General features: G+C 40.1%; 1 long non-coding RNA gene across 2 annotated transcripts; it reads right to left on the reverse strand.

Moving 5' to 3' along the window:
• Nucleotides 1-3,991: 3,991 nt before the first annotated feature.
• Nucleotides 3,992-13,972, reverse strand: LOC139588522 (uncharacterized). 2 transcript variants are annotated; one of them, XR_011678704.1, is made up of 4 exons: nucleotides 13,710-13,972; nucleotides 6,897-6,990; nucleotides 4,340-6,732; nucleotides 3,992-4,288 (listed from the first exon to the last, which is right to left on the reverse strand). It is a non-coding gene; the product is annotated as an uncharacterized lncRNA (long non-coding RNA). The 2 variants fall into 2 exon arrangements; XR_011678703.1 differs by having other exon boundaries at nucleotides 3,992-6,732.
• Between the last annotated feature and the right edge of the window lie 4,794 nt (nucleotides 13,973-18,766).

Here is an 18,766-nt window from a genome sequence, read left to right on the forward strand (position 1 = left end):
TTCTTCTTCTGATCTGAGCCACTCGTTTGAGTGGAATTGTTTGAATTAGATGAGAGGATGGAGTTGAAGACTTGCGCGTTCAGCATTCTGGTTTTTGTGCTGAACTGTGGCAACTAAATCTCATGTGCTAAATTTATTTATGTCCTGGAATGAGATTATAATACATCATGGTAAACCCCCCCATGACACTTTTGTTGTTTTGGGAAATATTTGTTATTTATTAACTCATGTAATAGTCTTGTAAGGAGGAGTTAGCCAATACCACTGAAAATAGCAGGGATTTTAGCACTCAGGGTTTGTCTATATCAGAGAGTGATTTCTGAGAGCAATCCCAATCCTTCCTGTGCATCCATTGGCTCTAGAGTTAGATGTCAGTCTCTCATCATTCCCTTTGGCCCTGCTGCCAGCTCCAGGGCCCCTCCTCACCAAGGGGACAGAGCTGCTGCTGTGGCCTCTGCAGCACTGGGCTGTGGGGGCTGCCCCAGGCTTCCCAAACAGAGCAACTGTGGCCTTATTTAAAACTCTAGAGGAATTCCAAACTTGAGAATTTGGTGGATTTAGTCAGGATTTTTTAATCAGTAAAACAACAGTACCTCCCCTTTCTTCTATAAATCCCTTTGTGCAGCTCTGTTTCTGTTAGTGGGTATAAGCTGCTCTGTGTTACTCATAGGCTGGGTCTGTTGAGGGCTTGAAAGGAAGTGGGATGTTTGCAAGACAGTGCCTCCACCTGGGTTTGAAATTACATAATCCAATCTTTTGATTGATTTTCTGATTTTGCTTTTTGATTTTTAGCACTAGTATTTCCAAAGTGTGGGAATAAACTCTCATGCAGCAGGCTATAGAAAGTTTAATAATGGAAATACAGATACATTCTACTCTACTGAAAAGATGATTCAGGATTTCTGTTGGCAAATCTCATTACCTTTAATTTGTCAGTATAAATCACACATCTTTTGATGTTGTAGTGTAAATAATTCTATTTATAAAACGTTACAGGGGTTGTTAAAAACCACACCAAACATGACAACAGCCCTTCCTCCCATACAGTGCTACATGACCCTGGTGGTGGATGGCCCAGTCATTAACCCAGAAAGCAGCTATTGATTAGATGTCACTACATTTGTCACTGAAGGGCTCTGACATTAACTCAAGATTCCTTGCATGGCATTTGCTAAGTGCCTCTGTTTAGAGTTCAGGACCACACATGGTTTGGTTGTTTGGAGTTTTTTAAATTGAGATCACTGCTAATAAAACCCAATATTTGTCCTTGCTAAAATTTATTACCTTGTCTTTCCTTCATTTTGTTCTCTTATCTTGTATATTTGAGTTCCTCACTTCCAAAGTTTAGCCTTCAGTGTGAACAGTTCTGTTTATCTTCATAATAGAATTAGTAACCAGATATATCAACAAAATAAACTTGTCTCGCAGGAGAAAAGAATCTCCCACTTTCTTAACCATCCAGGGAAGTATTTGCTGGATCCTGCATATATTCTGGATGAGATCTTATCCCAAAATGTTTTTGTACTACCCTGATGCTCCAAGAGCTAATTTAGAGCAAACATGCCATCCAGGAAACAACGGGAGAGCACTGTATTCTTGCCAAGCCTCAAATATTTGCTCTGAGACAGCCCTCATCAGCTGCTTGCAAAGCTGCAGAGGGGCCAGGCACCAAAATGGTTGGTAACCAGGCTTGGCAACCAGATTAGGGGACTACCATGCATTTTTCAGACATGGCCACAAATATTTATTTTCTTGCTAGGGCAGTGGCTTGAGAATAAATTCTTTCTGGATTCTTTAAGACCTCTTTTTTTACCTTTTGTGGTTAGATGATTTTCAAGGAAATAAATTAAAAAAAAAAAAAAAGGTGGCTTGAAATGTCCCAGTGTTGAGCAAGTACAATAAATCTGGTGGAGTAGAGACACGCAGCTGCTCCACAACCCCTGTGTGGAGAGGAGATGCTGGGCACAAATCTCCCTGAAAGGAAGGTGGAAATCTCTCTTCTACCACTGTATCCATCCTTCAGGGCAGCCCAGAAGCAGCCACAAAAGGGCTCCTCATTTATGGCATGTCTGGCAAAGGGTGAGGTCAGTTCTTGGTAAGAATGTCCCAGCTCTGAGCTAAGCAATTTCTGTGTGGGGGTGGTGTTTTTGTTACCATCAGCACAGCAAGCACAAACACAGATTTCGTGGAAATTTGATGATCCTGATAAAATTATTCAGTCCAGAAGATAAACAGCAGCACATTTGGGTTCATTTAATCTACCATTTTCTTTTCTTTTGACTATAAAAAATGTGACTTGAAAGAAATCTCCACACAGCTTTACAAGTGATCTTGCAGCCTAACAACACATTTTGATCAAAAAGTGGAAAACTTTGATTAGAAAATGCCACATGATGCTCTGAGAGGTAGAGGCAGCTCATGACCATGCTTTGTCTAAGGGATTACACCCTCCCCACCATGGTTGCAGATCTTGGCATCTTGCTCTTCTGCAGCAGAAGAGGTCTGACCCTGTGGCACCAGGAATGTGAGTGGCCTGCACTGCCATCCTCACAAAGCACCACACCAGCATTTCTAAACTCTGAGAGTTTGTAACCTGTTATTTGATTTTAAATTTCATGGAAAGCTGTTGCTTTTTAACGAGAAATATTTTATTTAAAGAGCAGATTTTATATTTATTTTGATAGGTAGATTTTGGATGGGCTGCAGTCTTAGTTACCCTCAGATACTGAACTGCCAGTGGAGCTTTGTAGGAGTGAAGATACTGATGTTGAAATTCAGGTTATGCTCCAATGCTGGTAATCACAAAGTGGGTATCAACACTCCTATCTTATCTTTGAAGATTCCTTTGCAGCTTGTTTCAATGGGTGTGTGCTGGTGAAGAGCACAGTACCATGTACCTTAGCAAAAGGAGTTTGTTTTCTGGCAGAACAGCTATTCAATAAAGCATATTTTGAATGTAAAACACTTACATAATAATCAAGTTCCACTTTATTGTGGAATATTAAAGTTTTCTTGGACTGAGATAAAGTGGTCAATCTAGATGTAAGAATTTCATTTAACCTGGTAGCTAAACAGAGAAAATATCAAGTGCCAAATCCAGTTTGGACCTGCAGCTTTGCAAAGCCTCTGTCCTGAAGCTGTATTTCAAAGTAGATTTTGGCTGAGAGATGGTGGGTTTGTTGTTTTATTTTGTGGAGAAGGTGATATTTCAGGCTATTTCTTTTTGCTGAAAGACTCTCAAGGTGAAATTCTACAGTAATAAGCAAATTAATAAAATCTAATTTTTTTCTCCTGTGAAATTTACTGATTGATTCAGGTCTCCTTTTAGTCCCATGACACACGAGGTAAATTGAAGGAGGCAGTAACTCTATTAGCAAATAAAAGATATAGGGGATGGCCCCTTTAAGTAAAGGATGGTTTACTACCTTAATAAGAGCCATGGTGTGATGCTTCTGCCCTTGAGCACTCTTTTCCTTCTTTGATGTCTTCTATCTATTTATAAAGTGCTCTGAGATTACAAGGATGAAGCACTCCATATAAAGTACAAGGTCATTGTCTGTCTGCATTAAAAAAAGGCAAGATAATTTATGATTTAAAAAGAGGGGGAAAGAATTTTGCAAAGAAATCAGCTTGCCACATTTTGTTATAAGATCCAAGAAAAATTGATAAAGCTGACACACTTTTCCATTAAAGCCTAAATTACATACATAGCTTCAGAAAGATTCATCTGGTTTTCTACTCAGAGCAAAAGAACCTGAATAAATAGAAACCAAATCTTAACAATAAAAAAAAGATGCTGAAAGTTGAAATGGATGCAGAATTGTGGGTTCTGGGCTGTAATTACAGTCTAATTCAGGCAAACTGCAATTATACATAAATAATAAGTTGAAGTTACACTGCCCTGTGGAGATGAAGTACTGAAACCAATCTCTGTTTAAGGGAAACTTGCTATGCCAAGGTGGAATAAAACATGCTGAAACAACCATAAAAATTGCTTGGTCTGTGCAGCAGACTTTATTTTATTAAACATGTTGGAAGTGCTACACCTACAAATATCTAATATAATGGTTCTTCTGGCTGGTATCGTGGATTTTTAGTTTTAAGGAGCAAATCAAAACACAGAAGATAACTCCAGGATCTGTTCAACACCATGTGACTTTTTGATGCTGTTTCCAAGGTTTGTGAATCCACACATGCAGGTAACCAGGGTGACCACCAAACCACAGCTGAAATGCAAGGAGTAGATTTATTTCATTGCATTATTAACAGCATCAGGTGGCAGAGACCCCTGGGGACACAGGCTCCACCAGGCTCAGCTCATCCCAGCGCCCACAGGCACATGGGGACACAGGCTGCTGCAGGCTCAGTTCATCTTAGCAATGTGTGGGTGTGAGCGCCTGCCTGCCCCACTGTATCACAGGGCACCATGAATGTGCAGTTTGTCACAAGACTGTGCTTTTCTGCTTCTGAGGTTTTGGTTTTTCTCTCTCTTTCTCCATCAGGAGGCCCATGTGTGACAGTGTGTTATCTCTACACAGGAATTCTACTTCTGAAAACAGGGAGAGGATGAGCAACTCTGGGCATAATAACTGGGGTTTCCCCATTCTGGTATTTTTAGCATCCTCAGCTGCAGGGTCATTTGGGTGAATTTACCTTTTTGATATCCTTGTGCTTTCAACCCTTTCCTCCCAGCACAAGGTTTTGGTTTGTGTTTCCAGGCTAGACCTACCACTTTTATGGTGCACAGGTCCTCTTTGGCTGAGGAAATCTTTGGAGTTTAGGAATCCTTCCAGGGCTGGCAGGAGTCTTGACCTGGCTGAGTTTATACAATCAGGATCTTAATCCCTGCCCTGTGTCACTGAGGTTGCCAGGCTGGGTGCTCTGCACTGGTGCAGAAGTCCTTGAGGAGGGCCCCATGCTGAAGACCATCCCAGGCTGGATTCCATCTGCCAAGAGGTCCATGGAGCTCCTCCTCCTCCTCAGCTCAGTGTGTCCACCAAGGCAAGACTTTTGGGGCAGCCCACCTTCAAAGGGGCTTCAAGCACATTGAACTTCACAGTCCCAGTTCAGCAGAGCTGCCAAGCCCATCCTTCTCTGCCCTGCTGAACCACAGGTGAGTTCAGCTGTCGTGTTCATGTGTGCACAGAGGCCAGTGAGACTGTCACACTGCCTGCTTGCTGGGTTAGAAAGAGAAGATTAAAATGACACTCTTTTTTCTTGTGTCCCACAGATAAGAGGTTTTCCAGTTTCTTTATTCTCAGGAGTTTAGGAGCTGTTTGAGACTGGCTGTTACAGACAAATCCAGTTAGCTGATTATCTGCTGAAAAACCACCCTAATAAATACCAAAGATTTTGGGGAAAAAAACCCCAGCTCCAAGCCCTTGTGTTGTCTTTCTTTGTATTTGAATTTAGCCATCACTCCTCTGGCTGACATATATATTACATCAAGTAGCAGAAAGGAGTGAATTATTGGACATGGTGTTAATTCATTCTTGCCTGACTCTGGGCCCTGCATGAGGGCAGCAGTTGCTCTGTACATGGCAGATATTTGATATGGTGTGTGTCCTGCTATTGTGACTCTGTAAAGCTTCTGAGGATTAACAAAGAAAGGATGTAGAAATATACTGCCTGAAATGTCAAACACAAAAGTGAAATAAAAAGAAATATATAGGAAAAATGGGCACATTAGTACCTAAGCCTTTTGGGGAACCAGATAAAGTAGGTTCAATTTCTGATTCCACTATCAGTTTTTTATGTGACCTTGGGCAAATCATTTAACTTCCCTCTCACTATTTCTCTTCTGTAAAACTGAAACCAGGCTTTGTCAAAGGAAGGGGAAAGGGATAAGCCTTACTTCAGCACAGACATCATCCCATGTGGACAATGGGAATATGAATAAATTTCTTTAAAGACAATAATTTATGTATTCCTCCTGATCTAGACATACAATATGCAGTGCTCAAATTTTCTCTCTTTTCTGTTGTAGATCTCATATCTGAATAAAATAGATTGTACTGAAAACTAACTGCCCACACCTTCCCAAAGCTATTCACTCCAATGGAAGCAGATATTTGACCTCTTGAAGCATAAAAAATAAGCATTCTACTCAATTTCTTCCCCCATTAAACTGACAGAGTTTTTCTTAGAAGAAATACCTTTGGCAAAACATTCATTTGTTGTAAATCTTCAGAAACTGTGGCAGAAATTGGATCAGAACAGTGTCTTACACATTCAACAGCAGCTATAAAGACATGGAGAAGATTAAGGTATATCTCTTGTTACCAGTAGAGTTTTGCTAGACCTCCCTTGGGCTGACAGCACTTTTAAACATTTGCACGGCCTAGGATTTATATCCTAACTGTGTGCAAGTAAAAAATTACCCTAATTGGTATCAAAAAGTCTTAGTGAATGTATTATTTTGGAAATAATTTATTTGGTTTCATGCTGAACTGAAATAATGCCTTCTGCCTTGAAGAACTGCTTCTGTTCCACAGTTTACATACTGTGAATAAATATTTAAATCACTCTTTCCTGTGAGCAGACTCAAAGGGGAAAGCTTGGCCACTTTTCACCAAAGGCAGGCGAGATGTGGTGCTGCATTCCAGCTCCTGAGGGCTCCCAAAGAGCTGAGCTTCATCCTGCTCCCACCATGCTGTGGTCAGGGGAAGGTTTTGTGCTTGGATTGCTCTGTGACCTCCTTGCTGTATATTTCAGAAACACCAGGGATCTGACCTGCAAAACAAAATGCCTTGAGGCAGAATCAAATTTATGATAAAAACCAGGAGTTTTTGACCTCTTCTAATGTGGCTATCTGGAATATCTGTGGAGGGGAAAAAGCCATAGGATTATATAATTAAAATTATCTAATATTGCACACATTGAACAGGGTTATTTACCTGTTTCTGTCACTTCCTAACTTTTCTGTGTCTGACTTGGCATCTTTGGTTGTATCCTTTACTGGTTGTGAGTAATCTGGGCAGCACATGCTCTCTGAAAGAACAGATTTTAAAAACGTCATTATTCACATTTTTATGAGCAAAACCTCCTCCTCAAACATCAGTATGTACAAAAATCACAGTCATCTGAGTACTCATGGGAAAGGGGCGGGAGTGGTATGAAATGCAGAAGTTATACTTTATCTCACCTTTCATAAACTGACTTACTCTATCGACAGCTTTTTCTTTGGGAGTTTTAGATCTGTATAAATACCTGCAAATTCAGAGAAAGTACAGATCCACTGTTTTCCCAACACTAATAAAAGAGATTTTTGTGTGTTCATCACAATAAAAATGTACTCCAATGTTTTTTTTTTAAACAATTATACAGCCCCTTTCTTTACAATAGTTCTTTCTCTTAGAAGTTGTCTTTCAACGTGTCCCTGAATTTTTTAGCATTATGCACTGATGTGGTACAGGAATAAGGCTGAATTGAAGGACTTTATTCCAGGAAAATACAGAAGGTATTGTCTCCTTTCTGTCCTAGAACTGCTTTTTAAAATCCTTTCATATTTAAGGGTCAAGCCCTGAGGAATACTTCAGGTAATATGCATTATGAATTGCACATGGCATGCTGACCTATTTTTCAATACACTCTATTTATTAGTAGACAAATCCCTTTTTTTTCTTTTTTCATGCAAAGTTTGCATCCAGGCAAAGGCTACAGCAGCACTCGGTGATCCAGGGCAATGAGTTATTCTGCCAGGTTCTGCCTTGTTAAATTTACACACACCACATCATCTTCTTGACCTCATTTACCTCTCAAGAAACAAGTGCCTGAAGCAAAGGATATTTAGTTTTAAAGCAGTTGTTTTTGCTTCATATGCTTAAGCCTATTGAATAAATGTCTCTCTGTAAAAAGGCTTGTGTCCCTGCAGTGACTCTTTGGTACATAGAAAACACCAGAAATTATTGTACTCTGCTGGAACAGCAAGTGGGCAACCTTTGACAAAAACATGAGGAGACAACAGATATGTTAGTTACAAACATTTCTGTTCTTAACCTTTTGTTTCATTGCTCATAAAGAAAAAAAACTTTTTAAAAGGAGGAGTTAATGTGCATGAATGGCATAGACACAATGGTTTCCTGAAGGCTTTGAGTCTAAACATAAAAGTGGGTGCTGGCAGAGGTCTGCTCCCCCTGGAATGCAGATGATCCACTAAATTCCTTGGAGAAATGCATTGAACCCCTTTGGTCAGAGAGGGTTTGATTACCTGGACAAGGTGCTCAGCAGTGCTTCTGCTTGAAAAGGGACTGATACAAATAAAGAGATAGGTGTGGAGCACTGAAATGCAGGTGAACTGTGAAAGAAATGGCATACTTCAAAATAATTCAGATAACACACAGCTTATGTCCTTATCTCAAAATATTACTTCAGTCTCTGCAGCAGCTGGAGGGCTAAAGGCCTCTAGCTCCATCAGAAGGATTTCATCAGTCCAAGACAGGTGGGCAGATGTATTAAAAAATAGGTACAGAAAAGGTGGTGTCTACAGATGTGGCTTATTTCCATGGAAACACATGATGCTGATTCTGTGTGCTGCCAGTGCTACTGCTCAGCTCAAGGCAGGGACTGACACTGAGGCTGAGGTGTGATCCTCCCTCTGGAACTGCTTACCACATGTGTGCAAAATCATATAGATTCTTTTCTTTCTTTCTTTCTTTCTTTCTTTCTTTCTTTCTTTCTTTCTTTCTTTCTTTCTTTCTTTCTTTCTTTCTTTCTTTCTTTCTTTCTTTCTTTCTTTCTTTCTTTCTTTCTCTCTCTTTCTTTTCTCTTATTTCCCCTCTGTCCCTCTCTTTGCCCCTTTCTTCCCCCTGATCACACATTATGGTTTGTATTCTGAGTGTCTAAGTCTTTCTCCACATTTAATTTAAAAAGAAAGAAAAATGAAGTTACATAGAAAAATGAAGTTACACACCCTCCAACGTGAGTCACAGGAACTGGGGCTAAAAAAACCCAGTGTACCAGTTTGTCCAGCTAAAAGGACCAATCTGGAACTGAAAGTGGGTGTGACTTTCTCCAGTGATTCCAATTTATATACATGGTTGCCATTAGTTGTGGAATCAGAATTAAATTGTGTCACATTTTTGACAAGGTCTTTGAGGGCACAAGAAAATTCCAGAATTTGCTCATATTATTTTTTACTTAACTTTTTTACTTCCTTAAGTATTAATGCATCTCTACTATTTCTCCACATTAATTATTCTAGTTTATTGCTGCTGCTGTTTCTGGTTCTAGGTGTCTGGTGTTTTTTTGTGGTTGAAATCTCATGGGTATGCACTGCTTGCCTGAAATCAATAATAGTGAGAACCACTGACTCAAGGCTTTTCTATTTCTAATCAGTCTGTGTATGATGTGATTTTGCTGTGAAAGAGTTTCCAAAACAGTTGAGCTGGAGACACATTTCTGTAACAAAATACCCCTTGACCACCTCCACACCCGTCAGACAGCTATGGGAATAATCTGGGAGTAAGGTTTCTGTGGCTAAGAAGAATTTTTGGGAAACATCAGGTTCTGTCACTGAGAGATGAGTGTATATGTTCAATGTGCTGCCAAAACCTCACGGGTGGATTTCACCAAAGGACACTGAGGGAATTTTGGGATCTCTGATCATTATTAGAAGCATGGCACTCATGCAAACAGCCTGGCTTTGGCCTCAGCCAGCGTTGAGAGCGTTTGCCATCAGGAGCTGAGTGCCTTTGGCAGTGCTCCTGCTCCATGCACACAGACACACTTTGCCAAGTCCTGGCAGCCCCTGCCTTGCTGGCTGCCACCACCTACACACAGAGCAGCAGAGATTGCCTCCCCTCTGGGCTGAGCTGCTGAGTCAGGAGCAGGTTTCCCCCTCCTGCCCCCAAACCCATCCATGGTGCTCTGAACCATTGCTGGGACTCGCTTTCTATGGATGCTGGTGCGCAGGAAACTCTTCTGAGAAAGGTGATGGTAAAAGTCACTCAACCTTTGTCCCTTCATCTGAGATGTTTGTCATCCACACTGTGATCCCTCAGGGAGACACACAAAAGTCATGTTCCTCTCAGCCAATCTCTGGAATGTCCTTCTTTAGTTTGGTGGCCTTTCTTTGATCTGTGTGTCTTCTCACACCAAGACATCTTTCTCGTAGAAATTACTGGGTCCAGGTAAAGTGAGAAGCTAGGTGTTGAGAGTCCCACTCATCAGCTTTAGGTTTCTTTAGGTCTGCTGTATCCTCAAACCCCACCTTCATTCTAGCACAAAATACTGGCTATGTACTCTGGCATTTCTCAACTGCACCCTCAACTAGTGCAGGCTAATTCACAGATTTGAGGAGAAGAACAAACCACACGCAGTCAGATCTAATTCAGTCTTTTTGCTATTTTCATAAAACCAGTGTGTGATTCATGGAATACTAACTACATATTTTCTTTTGCAGCCACTCATTCTATGCTCACTTATGGAAGTAATCTCCACCTAAGACTTGCTTCCATGTCAGTGAATTTTCTGGTTTCCCTGTCTGACCCTTTGTTTGTGGTCTCCTAACACCCAGTCATTATAAAAAGCAGCTTTACAAGCTCAAACACAAGCTCTCCATGAGCCAGCATCCACTCTTCCACAATGGAAGAATGAATAAATGGATATATGTTTATTACTGCATTGATAGTCTGTCTTCAAGATTCTTTTGCATTAAATTCTCCACAATTATCTTTTATTGAAGATCAGCTTCATTACATTTATCACATTTCTTCTAAATAGTATTTCTGTTGAAGGAAGGAAGGAAGGAAGAAAGTGATGAGATCATCTGTGTAAAAGTATGACACTCTGGGAGTGTCATTATTGCTTTGAGATTAAAAAATAACACAAAGGCAACCAAAATGTTTCATATCCCTACAGGTATTTCATCATAGTTTCATTCCATGGGTCTCACAGTTCCCAATATCTCCCCTTCCAGGGATCACCAATTATGAACTTGTCAGTGATATAATGAATTTACTGCATTTCAAGAGCATTTCCAGAGATAAAAAGTATCTTGCCCTTTATGTAATTTTTACTTTTTCTAGAATAGGTTTTCTTCATGTTTTTTTTTTTTTTTCCAAATTTTTTACCTAAAGTTGGTTATTTTAATAGATGGGTGCCTTTATGAAGACATGACATTGTTGATTATGTAGTAAATTATATTAAAAAGCAAGATTGTTGATAATGATAATGAGAAAATACTATTTATGTATTCTAAAGGCAGAAAATTTTGAATTGAATCTTACTTGAAAGTATTAATTAATGATTCCGCTGTTGCTAATATCCAGCCTACAAAGAGATATAATTTTATGCAGTGCAGAGGAAGTGATTAAATTAAAGGTATAAAATATTGATGTCTCCAGGCCCTGAGCTGGTACGGTAGGTTAGAAATTAAACATGAAATGTAGAGGCTGATAATTGTAACCCAGATAATTTTACAGAGAGTTTTTTGTCCTTCTCTACAGTATCTGTTTTTCATCCTGTTTTCTGATGGCTGCCTCAAGAATGTAAGCACAAGGTGAAGGTGGTCATGAGTCAGTTTGAGAGTGGGCTCTTGTCTTTTACAGAAAGACACTTCCCAAAAGGCAAACATCAGCAAGATCTCACAGCCTTGAATTTGTGAGTTTTTAAGCAAATGGCAGGTAGTGACCAATCCAGTACTGATATGAAACAGCAGCAATGCTTTGGGGGAGATGACCACAAAAGAGTGATGATGCAGAAAATGTGTGGAGTAGGTTATGGTAATCACATTGACCTCTCCTGTATAGCACACTGGGATGAAAGTGTCACAATTCAATGATTCCTTTCCCAGCACTCTGGTTGCAGCACAGGATCAGCTCTGCCCCCAGCACCCTCTCAAACAGTGGCTGCTTTGGCTGGCATCGACTGAAATGAGGCTGGGAAGAAAAGGATGAGAGGATTATTCTATTCACAGACAAGTAACAGTAGACATTTAAATTACTAGGACTCTTCAGTTCCCTTCCAGATTCCTTTTTTTGGGTATTGGGATGGTCTTTGTGGATGCAAAGGGAGTCAAGATGTGATGTGAGGAACCAGGTTAATCAATAGTTACAGCTCATCTGTATTTCAAAGGCATCTATTGCCACTTTCAAATTTAATGGAGTCCAGGTTCTTAAAGATCAAGGTATTAGTGTTTTCCAGAATACAGGTTCAAGGTATTAGTGTTTTCCAGAATACAGGTTAAAGATTAAGTCTAAACTTAACTTGTAAATAACATATGGATAACACAAACATCACATACACACTTGGCCTCTTTCAAAATAAGACATTTTATGAGCTTACCTGCAATGTAGATGTGGTGTATTTATGAAAACCAGATATGGTACATGGGTATGTGATGAAACCTTCAGTTATGCATTTGTAGGCACCAGTAAAGGGTGAACACTTAGTCACTGACATCAACAGTATACTTTTACAGCTTACTTGAGATTCAGAATTTCATGCTTGTGAGTCTCTACCAACTGAGAATCTTCCATGTTTCTATGATTCCATGACTTAGTAATGCCTGTGACTAATGCTGAGCCTGTTGCACTCTACCTGCAAAAATATGGATGCTTGTACACACAAAATATCTGTTCCTTCACACACTTTTTCAGTCTCATTTTCAAATTATGTCATATTGAAGAGTGCTTAAAAAAATGGCCAAAATTCTGTTATTACTGTTTGCACATCATAGTTTTGTTACTGGGGCAACTGGGGACTTTTGCTATGGAAATGCTGTTTTCAGACTTTGAGATATTGGCAGTGCTGCACAGACTTATTTTGATTCTAAAATAATTTTAAGATGAAACTGGAATTAATGGGTATGCTTTGAGAGAGGGCTGAAATACCTTGATGTAAAAAGCTAGACTAACTAGAGCAGCAAATTAACAAAATGGCAGTAAAATGAACTTCCAAACATTTCAACATAAATAAGACTAACTGTCAGAAGGGAGAAAATCTGCATTGGTAATTTGCTGGACCAAGACTTCAAATGCAAATTGATGTCTTGAAACTGATGGCTCCTGAAAGACAATGTGGACATTGGAAGAACGTGCAGAATTCCTCCTAGATCAAGACCTGCATTAATCTTTCATGATCCTCTGTTTTATGCTTCCTTTCCCCCTTTTTTTTTCCCTTTGGTCTGATACTGATTTCTTATACATCATGATGGGTTAAGAACCAAATCTCAAAGCTCAGCTTCTCTCTGATGTGCTTTGATTTTGTGACAGAACAGGAGCAGCAGCTTCAGAGCATCAGAACTGGAGCCCTAACTTGCTGGTATCACTGAAGTCCAGGCACACCTCCTGCTGTCCTCCAGCTGCTGTTAGAGGTCTGACAGAACTGTGTGTGATCCTCCTGGATCTTACTGGACTGCCAAAGCCTTCCCCAGGATGCTGACTTGGGACCCACAGTGCAGTTCTCTGCTGATATTTGCCATTACTCCAATTGCTGTCTACAGTGGCTTCTCCTTTTTCCTTTGGAGGAATGAAATATTCAGTACAGAGGAATGAACAGAGGTGAGGGCTTTCACTTTTTTTTTTTTTCCCACATCCTTTTCTCATTATGTTCCCACAAAAAAGGTGTCTTGACTTTAAATACAGATCAGTTCCTAAGCCACTGCTCAAACTGAGCTAAGTAATAGGTATTTGAGGGGATAGGAGAAAATAAAGAGCCATTTAATCTCAAATTGTCATAAAAAAACAATATGATTAGTATCCTCTTACCCTTGTTGTCTTCAGTACAGCTGCTTCCATCACAGCTGGTCACCCTTGGAGCTCCTGCAAAACCCAAACCAGGAAAATAGGCACCTTTATAGCTGCCACCTGGCCTATTTTATCTTTATTAGACTGCTTCAAAAGTGATTCTTTCTCTCCATGAACTAAGCAGCCTCAATGACTGGCTCTATGCCTAGGATGCCTGCATTTAATGAGATGAATTCCAGTGTTTTTGACATTTTTTGCCGCGTAATGAAGACTCTCCTGATGGTACAGAGACACCAGTACCTGTTTGTCACCCACACTGCTGTGAAGCATTGTGAGCAGGCAGTGGGAGGAAGTGATCACTCTCCATGCTATTTCTGGACCAAAAAGGCATGCCTTACTAGGAAAAGTGCACTGGGATTTTTATCTTTGTAAGGATGGATAGGGAGGGGGAAAAGTCAGCCAGAAATGCATAAACAGAGGATTTATATCTCTGTCAGCATCTCACCTTCTATGCTCATCAGAAAAACACACATGCAGAGAAGTCAAAATTGTAGAAGATTTAGAACACAGCATGAAAATAAACTGAATGGTAATGAGAATTTCCCAGAAACATGATTTCCAGAACTAAGATGCCTCTTGTTACCTCTTCTTCCCTATACCTGATGCTGTTCTCTGAAATACCAAATCACACAGTTTCTCACTAGGTTTCCTCTCATATTTGCTTGTTACTCATCAACAAAAATCCTGTTTCTGAGTGTAAGTCACAAGGAAAAAGAAGGTTTCCTTGAGGCTTTTGTTTCACAGCTCACAAGCTGGTCCCAGCTGCGTGTGAATCATTACCTCCTGGCTGGACACAACCCATCCATGGCCTTTTGAGGAAGGTTTTGAATTCATTTGGGGAGGCAGATGGGAGAGAGCTGCAGCTACTTGCAGGCAGGGATTTTCCAGGGATTTAGTTAACCTGCCAAAAGGTACTTCTAGGTTTTGTTTTGTCCAATGTAAAAAGCGCCCGAGAGACTGCAGAGAACTGCTGCACTATCTAATTAACATTAGGAGGAGAATTTTTTATGGAAGGTCAAAGAATCGCTCCCATGGTTTGTTTGCAGGGACAAATCCTTAATGTTAGTGGTTTTGACTCCCAGCAGGCCCTGGCCTGGTTACCACAGCCAAAGGGAATGCTCTTGGCATACTGATTAAGATTAAAAATTTGGCATACTGATGTGGTGTTTTCAGGGTTCCCCATCAAGGGAGCAAGGAAATGACGAATCTGACTCCATGTTCTTAACAGGCTAATTTATTATTTTATGATCTATATTATATTAAAGAATGAACTAAAACTATACTAAAGAATACAGAACTAAACTATACTAAAGAATACAGAAAGGATACAGACAGAAGGCTAAAAAGGTAATAATGAAAAACTCGTGACTCCTTCCAGAGCCCTGACACAGCCTGTGTTTGGTCATTAAGTTAAAACAATTCACATGTTGGATAAACAATCTCCAACCACATTCCAAAGCAGCAAGACACAGGAGAAGCAAATGAGATAATTATTGTTTCCATTTTTCTCTGAGGCTTCTCAGCTTCCCAGGAGCAAAATCCTGGGCAAAGGGATTTCTCCAGAAAATATGATGGTGACACACTGTCATCAGTATGTTTTAATAATATTGCAATTTTCAGAGACTTTTCTTATTCCCAACATTTTTCAACCAGCCCCACATTCCAGTGGGCCCCACATTTCACTAGTGGGCCATTGTGAATCAGGTGAAGTTGTCATTCAGTGGAGAATGCCTCCTTCCAATAAGGGTTTCAAAAGCAAGAAGGTGAAATAGAAGATTGGAAAAGATGACATTTTACAAAAACCATCACAATCTTTAGTGTCCTGAAAGCTGCAGCCAAAACCTAACTTGACAAGAGAAATATATGACAGGCTGATTGATCAATAGCCTGAAGATGCTTTTCCTGAAATTAATTCATCCAGACAGATTCTTCAGGGAATTCTCACTCTGTGAAAGTTCCTGGGAGGTAAATTGGACTGATGAATCTTCAAATGCTAGTCTCATTAAAATGAGGTAGTTAAATTTGTCCTCTGTCTTGTAGTTGCTCTAATTGCCTAGAGACAGTGAATAGAATGCCATATCTGAGCATTGGTGTGGTGCATGTCTGTGATGTAGATAATACAGAACAGATAGCATGCAAAACTCAGGGACTGGCACCCTCATGCCAAGGCTAGAAGTACAGGGCTTAATTTAACAGGAATTGTGACAGTAAATTAGTGACAGCAGGGATATTGTTCTGTTTCACATGTAGGAATTCCTGGCCTGCTACCAAAGGACAAATTATTATTCAGGAAGAAGCAACTGTTGTATTTTATTATTCCTGATTCCCTCGGCGTGTAAATGCAAAAGAGGAGAATCCTGCAGCTCCCTCTGCTCTGACTCTTGCTCCAGGCTGGAGTCATTAACATGAGAAGGCAAGAGGAGCCATCAGGGAGCTCAGACACTCAGCCCCAAGATATGCTCAGTGTGGAGACAGGCAGGAGGAGCTATCTGAGCCAAAAGGATTCTCTGATCAGAAGAACCAGACCACTAAAAGTGAAATCTAACCAGAACTGTGTCTGCTTCTCCTAATCAAAGGAAAACATGAGCTGAAGCAAGACAGATATTTTCACTTCTGTGTATAAACCAGTGATAGGTAACCAGTCATGATGAAAGGAACTTGAGTCTCTGAATCTCAGAGGTAGTCACCCACTTTAAAAAGTTGTTTGGCTCTGGCTCTTGAGCTTCCCTGATGCACCAGCGAGGAATGAGGAATAAAACCTTGTCACATTCAAGTACAAGCCTCAAGGAATGCCAAGATGAGCTTTTCCACACCAGAAGAGCAGCATGAGGTGAGGGACTTGGCAGGGAACTAGTGGCTGAAAATAAAACCACTAAAAGTGAGTTGTGATCACCTCCTGTTGTACTTCAATTAGGCTTTTAATGGAAGAGAGCTGTTGGCTCGGTGTTGTTTTAGAACCTAGGAGTGCTAATCCTAGTGCTTTGTTCAGGGAATTTAAGTCACTCACAAAAGACTTAAAATATTGGATTAGATGATCTGTAGAGCATATTTTTGTAGTGGTACATGTAAGTTTAAAAAGGATGTTGTAATTTCAGGTAAATTCCCATTTTGCATTTCCCTAATGACTGAGCATAACCTGTGGACAAGAACTGAGCTGGAAATCTTTAAACTGAATGACTCCAAGCAAATTGGGATCCTCTCCCTCCTCTGGGCAACCCTCTGGGGCTCACTCTCAGAAGTGAATATCCCAATGGATATTTTATTTCAGTCTTCCTTTGCAGGCTTTTTCTCAGTGACTAGACTTGGCAGCCTGGAATTAAAGAAGTTGAGGGGCGGGAAGGACTCAGTGAGTGGAGCAGAGGAACCAAATTTAAAACATTAAGTCTTAAATTTACTTCCCAACAGCCATGGCCACATTAGAGGGCAGCAAGCAGTGACGTCAATCCTGGTATAAGCATTTAATTTCCATGTGTTCTCACAGGGTGAATTTTGCTCCTCAGGAGATGTCCTGAGGGAGATCTGGTTATATACACATTTCAGCAAGGGTGCAGTGAACAAATGTGAAGTGTTTGGTGTGATATCCAGACAGCAAACTTTGGAAACAGATGTGCAGTGGGGACAGTTTACTTTAAAAATAATTGTGCCAACACCTGCTGTCATTTCTGTATTGCTGCATGTGTAGGGCTTGGACGTACACTTGCCCCTTTTTTGAGCAGTGCCCTAAAGGGGAGACTGATATGCAGAAAGTGTTCACAGTCCCTACCTGCCAAAAGACATAGTCAAAATCCTTTGTTATAATTTTTGTCTAATTTTTCTTGAAAAAAAAGAAGCCAAATTTATTAATTATAATTATTTTTGAGATTCTACCATTTTTGGACCCTGAATTTCAAAATGGGTAGGAAAGGAGCCATTGTTTGCCATATGAAGTGATGTAAAAGGGGAAATAAATAAAGATTTTCAGGAGCCTGAAGTTGAGCTTTATCACAAATTGAATTCCTTTGCAATTCATGTATACCACACTCCTGATAAGAAAGAGCTATTTCCTCTCTGTTTTTACATATCAGTAACATTCAAACATGAAGCATTTTTCATTTTTCTTGTTCAGCTAACCACTAAAATGGAATATGCTGCTCAAGGAATTTGAAAGGTTTCACAAAACCACCTGTAGATGTGCTGGAATACAGTCCCAAAATCCAAATGAACCGTTCCCACAGCAACCCCTGTTTGTATCATCTGTCACAACCCATTCAGGGATGCCTGAATCAGATTCTGGTAACAATTACGGCATTTTATATTGGAATAATTTAAAATCCTAATACTTTCTCACCAAGGTTGAAATCACACACTAAGTGGACTCTTACCAGACTGTTGCTGTGCTGAGGTGCATTTAAAAGATTGTATCTCTCTGTAGCAAGGATGTTGACAATTCCTTCTAATAGCATTTGGCAATTTATAACTGCAGTGTTCTTTCTGAATACCTTCTGTCATGTTCATGTAATCAGAGATTTCCAAACAAAATGACTCATAAAGAGCCATAATTAATTGGAAGAAAGCCAGCTATCTAAAACAAACACTACCATTAGCATCTCTGGCAAGCTCAAAAATAGTCTCTAGAGATGCTACTGTCACAATGAAAAAGCTTTCAAAATGGTATAAAGATGTATGCTGCATGTTAAAGGAATTATTCTGCCCAGTCCAAGACCTTGAGACCTTATATAAATGAAATTTAAGATGGATATGAACCTCTGGAGCAAGTCCAGAGGAAGCCATGAAGATGATCAGAAGGCTGGAGCACCTGCTCAAAAGGAAAGGCTGAGTTGTGATTGTTCAGCCTGGAGAAGAGAAAGCTCCAGGGAGACTTTAGAGAAGCTTCCAGTAACTGAAGGGGCTACAAGAGAGCTGGAGCATGACAGGACAGGGGAGAGTGGCTTTAAACTGGAAGAGGGAAGGTTCAGATTTGATATTAGAAAGAAATTCTTTACTATGAGATTGGCAAAGCACTGGAATGGGTTACCCAG

This window comes from Agelaius tricolor, unplaced genomic scaffold (assembly GCF_023055355.1).
Source record: "Agelaius tricolor isolate 1412-34295 unplaced genomic scaffold, bAgeTri1.0.p SCAF_3, whole genome shotgun sequence".
NCBI classification, from domain to species: Eukaryota; Metazoa; Chordata; class Aves; order Passeriformes; family Icteridae; genus Agelaius; species Agelaius tricolor.